Source organism: Peromyscus californicus, unplaced genomic scaffold (assembly GCF_007827085.1).
Source record: "Peromyscus californicus insignis strain IS unplaced genomic scaffold, ASM782708v3 Scaffold_6__1_contigs__length_162567912, whole genome shotgun sequence".
NCBI classification, from domain to species: domain Eukaryota; kingdom Metazoa; phylum Chordata; class Mammalia; order Rodentia; family Cricetidae; genus Peromyscus; species Peromyscus californicus.
The window spans coordinates 96,742,920-96,758,834 of record NW_026294584.1 but is presented as its reverse complement, the minus strand read 5'-3'; the positions used below and the strand labels follow the sequence as shown (position 1 = coordinate 96,758,834).

The 15,915-nt window shown below is 43.6% G+C and overlaps 1 long non-coding RNA gene across 1 annotated transcript in view; it reads left to right on the top strand.

Moving 5' to 3' along the window:
- Positions 1-6,570: 6,570 nt before the first annotated feature.
- Positions 6,571-15,915, top strand: part of LOC128098853 (uncharacterized) — a 48,882-nt gene continuing 39,537 nt past the window's right edge. Inside the window, exon 1 of the long non-coding RNA XR_008214358.1 lies at positions 6,571-6,653. This is a non-coding gene — a long non-coding RNA (uncharacterized LOC128098853). The remainder of the gene's footprint in view (positions 6,654-15,915) is intronic.

The following is a 15,915-nucleotide window of genomic DNA, read 5'->3' as shown; positions in this document are numbered from 1 at the left end:
AAAGGACACGCAGACATTGCTTCTAGCTACAGGAGACAGAAAAATGTGCTAATGTTTGAAATATCCATTGAAGTTTTTTAGGAGCAGATGGCTATAAATGTGTGATATTTGAACTTTAAAATTGCTTTGAAGAAACATACTTGTTTCAAGTGTCGGGAAAGTAGGAATTTGTCTTAGAAAATTGGTAGATATGTAACAATTTGAAGTTCAGGAAGTTCTACAGAGATGAGGAATTAACCATAATATTGTTGCTATTTAACACATAAGTTAGACCACTATGGTCATCTCTTCAGACAAGCTTCATAACTTTCCAGAGATATTAGACTCTGAGATCCTAAATGTTCAAGGCAAAGAAAGTAAAATAACTGATATGGTTATAAGGTCTCATAGGGAGCTAAGCAGATTATTAACATTCATAAGAAAAATTTCCAAATTAATGACCCAGAGAGACTAATATTTGGGTTTAATGATTCTAACACAAGGCACGTCTCTCATAATGAGTAAATAATGGCCTTTGACTTTTACCTTGTGGTGGAACTAGGTTCTGCCAGAGATTTGTAAAGCGGTCCAGACCTTTTACAACCTCGGAGAACAGCCGTATGAAGCAGCCTTGTGATAGTTAGCTTCAGTTTCTGCAGTCTCATGGAATCGAATTCGGAACGGTCAGGCTTAGCTTTGCTTCTGCTGCTGGGATAAAATCCTCTGACCAAAGCAAAGGGTCTGTTTTGTCTCACAGTTCCAGAGGATAGAGCCCATCATGGTGGGGAAGGCAGAGCAGTATGCTTTCCATCAGAGGAAGCGGGGGGGGGGGGGGGGGGGTGTGTGTGGTGGGGGTGGGGGTGGGGGTGTGTGGAGGGGGGGATGGGCGGTGTCCTGCTTTCTCACTGCCCTGGAGCTAGGCTGCATGGTGGCCAGAAGGTCTCAGGAATCCTGTCTTCACCTCACATGACCCTGGAGTTATAGGCATGTACAGCCACATGGGTCTTTTCTTTTTTTTCCTCCATAGGTTCTGAGGTCTGAACTCAGTTCTTCATGATTTCATTGCAAGCTCTTTTACCAAGTGAACCATCTTTCCAGTTCCTGTCTGCTGGGCGTCTTCACATGTCTACACCCCAGCAATCAAATGAGCCAAATGTGGTTTTGGTGCTGTTGATAATGCTGTTTGGACTGCGCAGTTTTTGCTCTTAGCCGTTATATTTGACAGGAGCGAGCTGAAACAAAACTGCAAATTATATTTAGTTTAATTTGACATGCTCTCTTTCCAAATGAAAGTTCTTCCTCTCCATCACAATTGAGATGAGTGATGACTTGTTTTTGAACTCAATTATCCCGTAAAAGCTGAACTGTGGCAGATGAAGCTACAGAGATCCAGCAATTCCACTTCACTCATCAGTCCAGGTACAGTGTGACTGGCTCATTGTGTGGTCCATGATTGGTGTGCCCAGTTCTCCATCCATTAGCTCATCAGATTATGTACAGTGTGACTGGCTCATCATGTGGTTGGTTTATGGTTGAGGTACACACTATGGAAGCACAGTTCTCCATCCATTAGCTCATCAGACCAGGTACAGTGTGACTGGCTCATTGTGTGGTTCATGCTTGGTGTACACAGTATGAAGCACAGTTCTCCATACATTGCCATCCATACTCTGGTTTGTCTCGTTTGGATTCTTAACTACATCTTGGCACTTATTGATATTGAAACTCAACCCAGCTAAGTCTTATTGCGTTTAACTTCCAACATGCTTGACCTGCATATAGGTGGACTCGTAGTGTGAGTACATGTGTCCAGCTTTCTCACTTTTCCCACATACTCTTATTAGAGCAGTGTGGAGGGAACAGGGAACTTTGTACTTCATGTCTTGTCTCCGTAATTCTTCCTTACATGCTATGGTTTCCTAGCCAACAATGATGGACAGGTGATATTCTCTGTCTCTCTCTGTCTCTGCCTCTGTCTCTCTGTCTCTGTCTGTCTGTCTGTCTGTCTGTCTCTCTCTCTCTGTGCATGCATGGAGGTACTTTCTCTTTGGGGAGTCTTCCTATGGGGTCTTCCAGGGCTCTTGCAGGAAGGCCTCCAGGATGTACAGTTGTCTCTACTGGCAACTCCTTCACTTCACTTCCCAGCTCCCAGCTCCTGTCTTGCTGGATTCCATTTGTCTTATCAGCTATCCTGTATTTGTGTCCACTGGTTACAGTAGAATTGACCCATTTATGCCATGGGTGAAGAATCTACAGACTTTCCTCCAGGGACCATTTTGTCCTGCAACTAGAGTTCACATCTAGAACTCAAAGAGACACCCAAGAGTTGGCAATAAAGTCTGCTTCACAGATCTGCTTCATTATGAGATAGTGTCCCCACTTCCTACAAGGCCTAGCCTAAGCTGCTTCTCTTTGTGGGTCTCCCAGTGCCTTTCTTGGTAACCAGGGAATTAAGGGGCCAGTAATCGATCTTTAATATGGACTTCTCTTTTCCAGGCTTGTCTATCATAACTGGCATGGATTCTCCCTTCCAGTTTATCTATTATGACTGGTAGTCTTCTTTGATCTCATTCTAGTTATTTCGTAACAGACAGAGGAAGTGAGGATGGTGGAGGGGAGGATGGATGAGGCTAGAGTGGGTACCTCATGCTGTGACTCAATGTGTCTACTCCCAGAGAACACTGTGATGACTCAGGTTTGCTGTGCTGTGTCCACGTGTGGGTTGGCAGTTTTAAGTTGCTCTATTGGATTTGGCTATTGTCACCTGTATGTTGTTAGAACTTCCTTAGACAGTGTTGGGGACAGAGCTGGAGTTTACAGCCAAAGCCACTGATTAGTAAACAAACACTGCGAACGTCCTGCTTTTGAAAGTAACCACACAGGAACAACATGGGAACTTTAGCATGGAAATGTTGTGTTTTTGTTGTTGTTTGACTTGTAATTTAAGGACAAAATTTATCAGTTGTAATGATTTTTGGTACATATTTTAAAACATTTCCACTTTTTTTTGCTTTTTTGACTTTAAATATCAAAATTTTATTTACTACTAGTGTGTATGTTTATGTGTGGGGGTGGTGTGTGTGCATGTGTATGTACACACATGCAAGCGATATTTTTGTGTGCCATGGTATATGTATGGGGGTCAGAGGAAAATTTTGAGGGTTGGTTTTTAATTTTTCTACCATAGGTTCTAGGGATCAAATTCAGGTCATCAGGTTCTGTGGCAAGGAACTTTAACCATGGACAAACCTTGCCAGCTCCATTTTTCCTTTATTAAAGAGAATACAAGGCCTATACATATTATGCAAAAAAGAAGAATGATGTAAGAAGTTGGGAAATCTAATTATAGTTTTAACACCTGTCAATTGTAGAATATCCTATTCAATGAATTCAGTTGTAATGTCTCAGAATCATGATGTCTGTTTCCTCCGTTACTATTGTTATCAGGCAGGGGCTGGCGCTGTAGCTCAGTGGCAGTGCACCTGCTTAGCTGCTTAGCATGCATGAAACCACAGGGAAGCCAGCATCATAAAGGAGACAACAATGACCTACACACACACACACACACACACACACACACACTAAAAAAGAAAGAAAAAGAAGAAAAAACCCAACAAAAACAAAACAAAAACCCTACAAGCCAAAACATAATACTATTGTTTCCAGGTGGCCGTGACCACAGAAACTCTGGTTTGCAGAATGCAAGTATTCTCATGGGCTTGTTAGGGAAATTAAGCAGTTTCATTAGCTCCTTTGTACCCAGATGGAAGAAAGAAGCAAGTATAATTTTAGTGTTGGGCAATTATCAGAGTAACATGTGTGGAAGTGTTGTGTGACACTATTCCTGGGGAGACATGAAGAAATTTCTTCTCATCCTAGATAGGGAACAAATGATAGAACGAAGTATAGATACCACCAAAGCCCAACTTGGTGAATCAATGAACTTGATAGGGGTCACTTACAGGAGCAGGAATGCTGTGAAGGCATGGATGATAGTGTAGGAAAGAAAGTTGGAACCCTGGTGCTCACTGAATGACTTGCTGGCAGCTTGGCAGGTTGGACATTGTCTTCTAGGTGTCTTGGCTGGTCTCTGTCTCCTCAGCAGCCTTTGCTGATTCTACAGCCTTAAGGATGGGGGGACCTTGTGTATCTGGTCAATTTCAGGGACTTCCTGAGACTCCCGGATTGTGTGGTTCCTAATCTCAATGAGTCTCCTTTGGAATAGCCCACGTCTTGCCAAGGCTCCTTTATGAATTGCTGGGTCATGGAGAACTTTGGTGGAAATTGCTCTACAACAGTAAGGAAGTGGAAAGGGATTGCAAAGTGAGACAGAATTTTACACACCTTAATTTAGAAAAGTAGAAGACAGATCAGTTAGCACTTCTCCAAGTTGCTCGAGAGACCAGTGGCTGTATTTGGGCTTGCTTATATCTTGTTGCTTATATCCTTGGATAGATTCTGGGGATGTTCATGAAGCTCTGAAGGACACAAGATCTACACCCTCACATTGCAAGATAAAGAGGTTGAGCCTTTTCATTATACCCTGACACTGTGAAGGAGACTCCCTAAAGAGGAGAGGGTTGGGAAGGTTTGGAAGGCAGCCTCCCTCCTCAAAGAAAATGCCACCATTGGGCCCTTATAAGTTGTGGGCAGGAATGTTAACCAATTGCATACTTCTACTACCAGTTTGTTGCATCATAAAACTTAAACACATTCATGTCCTGTGGTCCAGAAATTCAAGTTCTAGAAGTCAACCTGGAAATATTTATGTCATCTTATTTGTTTGCAAGGAGGCTGATCTCATAATTATTTAGATATAAGCCCAATCATTTAGAAGTCATCTAATGCCTTCCAGTAAGAATCAGTTCACTTAATTACGGTACAGAAATATATTCATAAACTGAGTGGAGTGAGGAGGTACACATATTGGATGAAAAAAGTCAGGTGACCAAACCTGGTGTATTTATGATCCTAACCTTTATCTCTAGTCAAGTACACGGAAAAATATCCAAAGGGTTTTAAGCAGTTGTGTCTATAGGATGGCTGAAGGTGAACTTATGTTTTATTTTATGTTTCTGTCTATGCGTCTATGGTTAACATTTTTGCTCAGAAAATGAATATTATCAAACTCCAAATCCAGTAGGTTGTAGTGAGCTAGGATTTAATGGTAGCTTCTGCTCAAGGCCAGCTAATCATTTTAAATGAAAGCTGTTGCGGAACTCTTCATTAATGCAGTAGAAGGGATGTGTGTTTCAGCACCTCCTGGCAGCATTTCATTTGTACATATTTTCTCAGACTACGTGGAGTCAGCCTTTTAAAGAGCAGTTCTGCCCCGACTTTCCTTTGATCTTGAGGCTGCAGCATCCATCCACAGGCTTTATCTGGAGCTTCTGTCCTTTAGGTTCTGGTGATGTTTTTTTTTTTTTAATATCTTTTCCCTCATCTCTGCTCACCTTGGTATGTCTGCTGTTATACGGATCAAGGACAGAGAGGCTGAAATCATACAGTCATTTAGTCAGCTTCACCCATGTGCAAGTGATGGGGATGTGAGATTCCAACCCAAGAAGGAGTGATACCGGTCTTCTGTGCATGGGTGTGGAGGAAGGAGGACCGGTGTATTTGCCTGCCTCCCATTCTAAGGACTAAGCCACAAACACAATTGTCTCTATGTATCTGTGGGGAGTGGCTCCAGGACAACTCTCTGGTATCCAACTCTAAGGATGCTCAAGTCCTATGTGTAGCCTGGCATGGCATTCTTTCATGCACTTTAATCAAGTCTATAGTGCTTATAATGCCTAATTCAACGTAACTACTATGTAAATGGCTGTACTGAATTGTTTAGAGAATAACGACACAGGAAAGCACATACCTATACAAGTTTAGTTAAAGATGCAATTTTTGGTCCCTAGCTGGTGGACTACACAGCTATGAAACCCGTTTATATGGGGCGCTGACTGTAAAGAGGTCCATCTTCCTTTGGAGTAAAATTCTGAGTCATTGTTCTTCTCTGGAGTGGAAAAAAAAATTGATAGATCTATCAAAGCAAATGGGTGGAAAACACAAGCGCTAAGAATCTTTCAAATGAGAAATACCATGTAGAATGTTGTGTGTCTAACATGCAGTAGAAGAAGTCCTTGTAAAGATTTTTTCACATATTTGATTGAGAAAGTCACCTGGGAGGTTATTAGAAGGTGCTCACATTGTTATTTGGGATTAGTTGAAAAATTGTATTTATAATTTTTAAATATTTGCAATTTGCATACAATTGCTCCATGGTGATTCTCTGGTAATGAGATTAGTTCTTGATTTAGAGACCATACACTCTTCCAATAATCCTTGTTAAGTTAAATTTCAAATAATTTTTGCTATTTGAAGGTCTACCACTAGATGGCACTTAAAATCCATGAGACTTAAGAGAGAACTTACTTGGGAAACTAGAAGACCCAGGACAGGAATCCAACTTGGAGTCTCAGAGCATTATTACATATTTGCAGAAGAAGAAGAAGAAGAAGAAGAAGAAGAAGAAGAAGAAGAAGAAGAAGAAGAAGAAGAAGAAGAAGAAGAAGAAGAAGAAGAAGAAGAAGAAGAAGAAGAAGAAGAAGAAGAAGAAGAAGAAGAAGAAGAAGAAGAAGAAGAAGAAGAAAATCCTCAAGATTATTCCAAACTGTTGGAGGGTAGGATTCTTAAACTGCATCTATACATGATAGGATGTTTGTCTTTAAATATAATTTTCTTTCATCTAAACTGCTAGTGATGAGCAGGATTTTGGTATTAAGACAACGGGCTTCTGGGCTAATGAGGCTCTGGCAAATTGTGAAGGGCCGTGTTCTGTCGGAAAAGATTTGGAACGTTCACAGGGAATCAAAATGGGTTTCAATTCGAGCTCAGTGTATACTCTGTTGGCTGGTGTTCTCTCTCTCCATCTTCCTCTCCCTCTCTCATCTACTTGGTTTCTGTTTCCTCATGTATCAGAGGAGCAAGTCTGGTGTAACAGTTGTTTTCTGGGCCACAGCACCAGCCAACCAATCTGATTGGACATGGCCAATCTGTGGCTGGAGTGGCAGGTAAAGCGGGCCGAATGGAACGGGGCATTTTTAGCCAGGCATTATGTAACAGCATTGTGGAAAAGCACAGCCAAGTAAACAACATCCAGACCTGCAGTGCTGCTTACCAGGCAGACTGCAGCCAGAGCTGAGAGGGGGAGAGATGCTCGATGGGCAGGCAGGGTGAGAGATTTGGTCCAGCCTCTACAGCCAATCAATCATCAGCAAGACCTAGGGCGAGTTAACCCATCTTTAAGCATTTTTCTTGTTTAAACACAAAGAAGTTAGTTGATGTATTTGAAACCCCGATAAAGTCATGTCAGGACATCATTAAAAATTCATTTTTTACTTATTAAGCCTGACGATTTTTGATGTGGGCATAGCTGAGATTTTTGGCGTCCTCCTTGCTTTCCACAGCAGGCCATGGATCCTGAGACAGCTGGTTAGTGTTTTCTCCTCTCTCTCTCTCTCTCTCTCTCTCTCTCTCTCTCTCTCTCTCTCTCTCTCTCTCTCTCTGTGTCTCTCTGTCTCTCTCTCCCCATCCCCCTTCTCTCTCTCTCCCTCTCTCTCTCTCTCTCTCTCTCTCTCTCTCTCTCTCTCTCTCTCTCTCTCTCTGTGTGTGTGTGTGTGTGTGTGTGTGTGTGCAGGTGCACATAGGGGTTATGCATGTGGAAGCTAGAGGTCAACCCTGGGTAGCACTCTTTAGAAGTCATCCACCTTGGTTTTTGAGGTGGTCTTTCTCATCGGCCTGGAGCTCCCCACTCCCCTGGCTGGCTGGTTCTGAGCCCCCGGGGGTCCTCCTGGCTCTGCCTCCTAGCGCTGAGATTACCATCATTCCAACTGGGTGGACTGTGCCGGCTTCATTTGGAACCCAGGTGCACATGCTCTCTAGCTTCTTCCTACTCCCAGTGAATCCAGATCCACATCTTTAGCAAGAACCCTGGGCCACTCGTGTGCTCATTAGTATTAAGTGGCCCAGGCTGGCCACAGAGAGCTAATCTCACAGCGACTGTTGTTCTTTCTTTCCCCTTCTTTCCTATATAAGGATATCAATCGGCTGAGAGCTGAGACTTAATCTATTCTTTGATTTTTTTTTTTGAGACAGAGTTTGTGAACTCACAATCTATCACAGGGTGTCCACGAACTCATGATCTTCGTACTATAGCCTCCCCAGTGCCAAGCTCATATGAACGAACCACCGTGTCCAGTGCTTTGATAAATACTTATTAAGATTCCAGTGGGCCTGTTATATGGCCTGTTATTGCTTCCCTCTGGGCTGAGTGTATATTCGTCTTTTTCCTCACTGCTGGGAGAAAACACCCAACAAAAGGCAGCTAAGGGAGGAGGGGATTGTTGGGCTCACCAGCCCATTGTGGTGGAGAAAGCTCAACCACGGAAGTGCAAGGTGCCTGGTTGCATTGAATCTGCCATCAGGAAGTAAGTAGTGAGCAGGAAGTAGGGATGAGCCACACAACCTCAAGGCCCTCGGGTCCCACTTCTACCAACAAGGCTTTATCTCCTAAATCAGAGCCAGCAGCTAGGGACCAAGTGTTAAAACACAAGAGCCTGGGGGGGGACATTTGTCACTCAAGCCACCACAGATGGGCCCCAGAATGAACCTCTGCCCTATTTGAGAGAGAAAGGAATCCCTTGTAGGCGGCATCCTTTCTCTTTGTGTCTACGCCATAGTAGAATTTTAAGGGATGAAGCCTGAAATCTCCAGCAGTTATTAGTTGAAGATAGTTTCTGAGCTTCTAAAAAGCCTAAGACAGTGTTTCCTCACAGTAGCAATATGTATATGCCTTCTGAGGCAGAGCGTTCTTCATTGTGGGGATCAGCTCATGTTTTTCGGACATCTAGAGGCATCCCTGGGCTCTATCTATGACCTGTCATTGGCACCTTGGGTTTGATGATGGCTGATGTCTATACAGGCATTGCTAACTGTCCCCAGAGTCATTACTAATCTCAGTCGAGAATCACTGAGAAGAGCCCTGGCATATCCAAGCAGGGAGCACCTAGAAGCCCAGGGAAGAAGTGAAGGCCAGCTGGCCTTTCTTGTTCTCAACCTCCATTGTGTACTGAGGAACCACATAGTCAGTTCTGAACAGAAAATCGGCTCAAGATTAATTAGTGTGTATGTACATGTAATTTCCTTAGAATTTGCTCTTATGTGCCTGATGGAGAAGTCTCTCACACATTTGAAGCATTCTAAGGAGAACTGTTTCTCTGGACAGTCACAACCTACTCACTTTTGCTGGTTTTTTGTTTCTTCTTTTAGGTGACGAAACCCAGGTAGAGAAGTATTAGGCTATGTGTGGTGGCGGTCTATGGGCTACAGACTCTAACACATCTTATAGGTCATTGTAGATTCCCAAATAGCCAGATACCTTCTGTCTCAGTTGTAGCCAGTAGGATTTAAAGAACTTGTCCCAAAGACTTGACTCCTTAGCCACTACTAGCCTCTTCCAGTTTCTGGCAAAATTAGCAGGTGGGAGAGGACATCCTTCTGAAGTGATTTCCATGCAGACAAATAGCAGCAGAGTGAAACAAGAACATTTTTCTTGGATGAAAGCCAGAGCAAAACCGAGTCATCCAAATCCTCTGTGCTCCCAAGTCATGAGTGGGGGGAGCAGTAACCTTTCCGCAGTTCTGTGTAAATTTCAGAAGGCGAGTCTATCTTGACGCCATTGCAGCTTGACCTCCATCCTGGAGGGACAAGAATCGACTCCCTGAAATCCCTGCTCAAACTGAAAATGTGCTCTCGTGGCTCATTTGTTTAACCCCTCTGACATATGGTGAGAGTGTGTGAACTTTCCAGTGCTGAAGGTGGGCTGCGGCAGCCAGGGAGAGAGATTTCCAGGTTCACATGCAGCTTCTCCCGGGTTGGCAGTGTGAAGTGCATTATTGAAAAAGGCTGGCAGCTCCCAGCATTGTTTGGCTTTCTACCTTGGCAGCAGCAAGCAGCAAACCGTAGGGAAGTTTTCCCTTCATCTGCGGGCACTGCTACTTTACTGCAGTGCAAGATGTAGTCTGTGGCACACGGATCCCTAAGAAGTGAATAATTTACTTGAACTAATTTCTCTGCTGCCATGTTTTCAGGCATATTGGCCAACCATGCAGAATATAGATATTCTGTTTTGACAATCAACAGTAGCCATTTTCCTTTGAGGGGGGATTAGTAGAAGGCGCTGGGGGGGGGGGTTACCAGGATGGATGTTCCAGGTATCAGTACAGTCCTAAGGCAAATCAATCTCTTTCCTTGCTGTCATTCAGTGAGTGTACTGAGAGCCACAGCACAGGGCAACTGGGAGCCTGTTAGAAATTCAGAAACTTGGGTCACCTTAGTTCTACTGAGTCAGAATCTGGGGCTTGACAAGATGTCAGGGTCATTAAAGTGATCCACGTGCTTCCTTCCATTTGAGAAGCGAGCCTATCAAAATCATCAGGCCTCTACTTTGTTAGTTCTAGAATCGGCTGGTGGGTCTTAAAGTATCCAGGCCAGCCCTGGCTAGACCACTGGTACTCAACTGGGAGTCATCTCCCCCTCCCCTGGTGGACATTTGGTAATATCTGCAAACAACTGGACTGTCATAATTATAAGAGTGCTACAGATCCATGGGACATAGAAACCAGCCTGCCAAGCACCCTGGAACACAATGCACGGCCCTTCATGATGGAGCAACCATGTTCCAGAAAGCTCACACAAGAATTGCTGCAGGTGGGAACCAGGACCCGTGTATTTTTATTAAACTTGCTAAGTGAGTGCAATGTGCAGGGACAACTGGGGACAAGGAGTTGATATTTTTAATGCAGAAAGATGACTTAATTTCTTGTTTGCATGTGACTTGTCTGGAAGAAACTAAGGGAAGTCTTCTCATTCACTTAAAGAGGTCATGCAGACCCTCAAAAGGAGTCTATAAATGACCAGCAAGCCACTGGGATTTTTAGGGGTTACTTATAGGAGAGTGAGCAACTCACAGACTACACCACTCAAGAGTACTATCCCAGCCAGATGTTACTGTTTAGGTAATCTTGAGGACAGGGGTCTATGAGCCTCATGACCTTTCCCTGCCCTGCAAGAAGTAATGTTAAGATAGCCAATTGATGAAGATCTCCTGTGAGTCATCCCAGCTGCTCGACTGCAAAGTGGTGATGGCCATTTCCAAACTCTAGTAAACGCTACATGGCATCTCACAACTCAGTAGCTTAAAAACAACTTCTAATTGTCTGTAACAGTTCTGTGGTTTGACTAGATTCCGCCGGATGGTCCTCACTTAAGGTCTCGCACAGGAGTACTGTCAAATGTTTGAAGCTGCAGTCTACTAATGACCTGTGTGCTGGACATCTGAGATGGCTCACTCACATGGCTGGCACTTGATGGCTATCTAATCTCTGATAGTTTAGCTCAGATCTCAGCAGCCCTGCAGACTGTGAAACATACTCAGGGCTGTGCCATGTGCTTTGGGCTTCTGTCAGTTGGCCAGGGAGTTTCCCACAGAGGGATTATCACAGGAACAAGTACTCCAAGAGGCAGGAGTCAAAGCTTCCAGGCTTCCTCTGAGGGAGACTGTCACTCTGTCTCACTTTCCTTCGCTTTACTGCTGAGAGAAGTCCCAAGCCATGCTGAGATTCAAGGAAGTGGAGAAGCAGTTTCTCTTTGTCTGGCCCTGTCTCTCATGTAGAGGATGGAACCAGGGTCTTGTGTGTGCCGTACAAGTGTTCTACCTCTGAGCAAAATCCTCAGCCCAACTTCCTCCCTTGATGGGAGAGAGATGGAAGAACACATGGGACGGGGTGTGAAGACATCCTTGAGAAACACCATCTGCTATTGCATCCAGAAAATCAAGGACAGGCAAGGGGCGGGTTCCAGCTCCAGCAGGCTGAAGATGGTGGGGACTTCTTCTATGGAACACAGACTTTATTTTTGGTGTGTGTATGCTCACGAATGTGTGCATGTTCACATGTATGTAAGTTTGTGAGTGTGTTCATGTATCATGCCTCTATATTCATGTGTGTGTGCATGTTCCTGTGTATGTATGTTAATGTGGAGGAACATGTGCACACACACACACAAAGGTGCTGGGGATAGGTCTTAGATCTTTGCTGCAAGGTGAGCACTCTCTTGACTGAGCCATCTCCTCTGAGCTATGGAATGTAGATCTTAGGCCTCTCCACCACAGGTGGGGTTCTGATACTGGAGGACACTGCTGTGCAGATGGTGATTTCTTTCTTGCTTCTGGATGATAGGGAAACCAGGGCACCAAACAAGGACTTTCATCAAGGCCAAGAGACTTGGTCATTTATAAAGTTCCCCAAATCGAGCTCCGGGCCCAATGAGACTGGGAAGCATAACTACAGTGTGCGGTGCACATCAGGACAGTGAGAATGGTATGGTGGGCCCAAGTCTCTATGCACACTGCCAGCACTCATATCATCCCAGCATGCTGCTACAGAGTCGGGCACATATGTGTAAATACTGGCGGCTCTTTGATATGGGTCCCCATCCAAATTCACTGGGAGCTCCATAAAGGACAAATATCTGGGTACACCCAGGAGTTACAAAATCACCACCTTGAGGTTATGGGGGGTCAACTGTATATTTTTCAAAATGTTCCAGAGTCACTTCATCTGGTCCAAAATACGGGGCCAGTGTTTAGCGCTGCTGACGAATGGGAGGAGAGAATAAAGAGATCTCAGGAAGGGCTATGGCCTTAAAAGGAGCCAAAGGTTTTAAGCTGCCGTGTGGGTGCTGGGAATCAAACCCGGGTCCTCTGAAGGCAGCAAGTGTTGAGCCATCTAATCAAAGGTGTTGGGAATAATTAAAAAGTAAAAGAGGTTAGACACCATATGAAAATTTGGTATTTTTAATTGATGATAATTGTATATACATGTGATCCACAATCTGATTTTATTTTATTTTTTTATTTTTTCAAGACAGAGTTTCTTTGTATAGCCCTGACTGTCCTGGAACTCTCTCTGTAGACCAGGCTGGCCTTGAAACCATAGAGATGTGCCTGCTTCTGCCTCCCAAGTGCTGGAGTTAAAGGTGTGTGTCACCACTGCGTGGCAACAATCTCATGTTTTGATATATGTATACAAGGAGTAAAAAGTATTTCCTTACAAGTATTTCCTTACTCCTTCTGGGCTTTTCTTTTTAAAAAATGATTTATTTTTATTTTTATATGTGGTGTGTGTATGTGTGTGTGTGTGTGTGTGTGTGTGTGTGTGTGTGTGTGTGTGTATGTGTGTGTGTGTGCGTGCCCCCGATATATGTACATGAGTACAGGTTCCTGCAGAGGCCAGGGACATTGGATTTCCTGGAGCTGAAATTACAGGCGGTTGGGAGCCACTCAGCATAGGTTCTGGGGACTGACTGAACATCAGGAAGTGCTCTTCCCCACTGAACCATCTGACCAGCTCTCAGTTGTTCTTAGGAACACATTTTCTGCTCTTTGTTATTTATTATGCTACCCTCAAAGAAATGTAATTCAAGTACTGGTGAATGAAGTAATAGGGCATCTTTAATAGAAAAGAATTCACAAATCTGAGATTATTGGCCAACAAGCTTGGGTGGAAGAGGAAAGGACATGGTCAAAGGCTCAGTGGACAAGGATTGGAAAGGTGAGGAATTTAAGTTCACCCTGTCACATTATTGATGAAATCTAGGACAGGAATTTGACTTTAGAGATCACACCTTATTACTCTCATACTTAGAGCTAGGCCTGATGGGAGTGACCGAGCTCTGAGTCACACTACTGTGAGTGAGGCACCAGCTACAGGTCCGAGAAGGTGAATCAGTGCCTTGCAGTACAAGCATTACACCTTGATGTTGGTCTTTGCTCGGGTGTTTGATAATCTGGCCCTTGAACTGATGGGTTCAGCAGCACTCCTTTGAAATAAATAGAACTCATCATTCATGTAATTCTGCCAAAAAGGCTCTCAAGCAAATCCCAAGTCTGTGTGCTCCTGAACAGAAATATGTAGAACCCCTGATTGTGTAAGGCCTCGACTGATAATCTTGCAGACCCTTACTCCATGCATGTCTTCTTTGTTTAGACTTGAGACTTGTTCTGTTTGGGATACAGTGAGAACATCTTTCACCCATGAAATGGTAACCACAGAAGAGGACTGAGAAGACAGGACCCCTGACCTCTGACTGTTAACACAGATATGTAGTGTGACCCTACTGAATAGAATAATCTTGTCAACAAGTTAGGAGACAAACGAATGAGATAACACTGTAGCAGATGATGTAATATCATAGTGGCTACTGGAAAGTAAGGAGATAGTAAGCTATCCATAGTGGGAAAGGCTTGGAACTTTTTATTTTCTGAATTTTCATCCTTAAACAAAGACTCTTGCTCTGTACCACTCACTCAGGCTGACTTTGCATCCAAGGGAAACATACTTAGAAAGCCATTATTTGTTAAGCATTCTTACTCTTGTTTGACCTGACCTTGCTAGAGTCTTGCCAAGGCCACCGTTGCCATATTTCATTCCGCTTCTCCTGTAGAGAGAAGTGGAGCCCAATGAATCCAACTGATTGTCGTGTGACAGCAACGGCAGGATTTGAATGTTGATCTAACCGCAACTCTTTGAGCTTCTTTTGTAATCCCTAGTTCATCTCTGTGCTTTCATCTTCTAAGGATCACATGCCTACTAATTCCATAGTCAACATCTCTGCCAAAAAAACCCCACAAAAAACAAAAACAAAAAAAACCACCTCCACTTGTATAGTCATCATGTTTACATTGGTCTACATCGCAAACACATATCTAGTTAACAAATCATTACTAAAATATTCAGTATCTTAATTTGTTATGGGGTCTTGTTACATTTTAGCTTCAGATACATATCTGATTAACACAGCTATAACTATCAATTCAAATGATTGTGGGGACCAACAGATCCCATAAAAACCAGGTGCATGATAAATTCTGAGTTTGAAGGTCAAAGAAACAGGAACTCTCTGAGGGCAAGAGAAGATGGATATATGGAGAAAATTTGCCTCTCTTCTGTTCATTTGTTATTTTTCACATCTTCAACAGGTTGAATAATGCCCATACAACTTGGGGAGGTCTGTCTCCTTCACCCAGTTCTTCAGTTCAAGTGCCAGTCTCTTCTGGCATTGTCTTCATGGCACACCCAGGGTCTTAACCCAGGGTATCAGGTACTTTCTTCTTTGCTTTTATGAAACCCCTAAAAGCAGCAACTTGAAGAAGGATTTATTTTGGCTCACGTTATCGGAGGACAGAGTCCATCATGGTGGGAAAAGTGAGGCACTGCAGCTTGGTACGTGGTGGGGACATGTGATGGTGGATGGTGGCAGTTTGTTTACCTGGTAGTGGATCAGGAAGCGGAGAAAGCATACTGGAGCCAGAAGGAAGTATCAATTCAAAGACCTGGCTCTCGTGACTTCTGTCAGTCAGACCCCATCTTTTAAAGGCTCCACAGGCTTCAAAATAATACTGCAAGGGTGGAGGGAGCAAATACTCAAAACCTGAGCTTGTGGGGGACATTTAGGATTGAAACTATAACCTCCGGAAACAGTGCTTTATCAGGTACTGGGCATTATTTACACCAATCACACTGATATATAAAAGTAACTTAACTATCATCTGTATTTAGGGAAGATATTTTTACAGGTTTTATTTTAGTGTGTGTGTGTGTGTGTGTGTGTGTGTGTGTGTGTGTGTGTGTGTGTGTGTGTGTGTGTGTGTGTTTTATTGTGTTTGTAGGTCAGAGAGTGACTTGGAGGAATCTGTTCTTACTTTCCCCCATGTAGGTCCTTAGGACTGAACTCAGGTCATCAGGCCTGGTGGCAAGGACCTTTACTTGCTGAACCATCTCACCAGCTCCCAGGGTTAGAGATTCTTTAGTTAGGAAAAGCTTT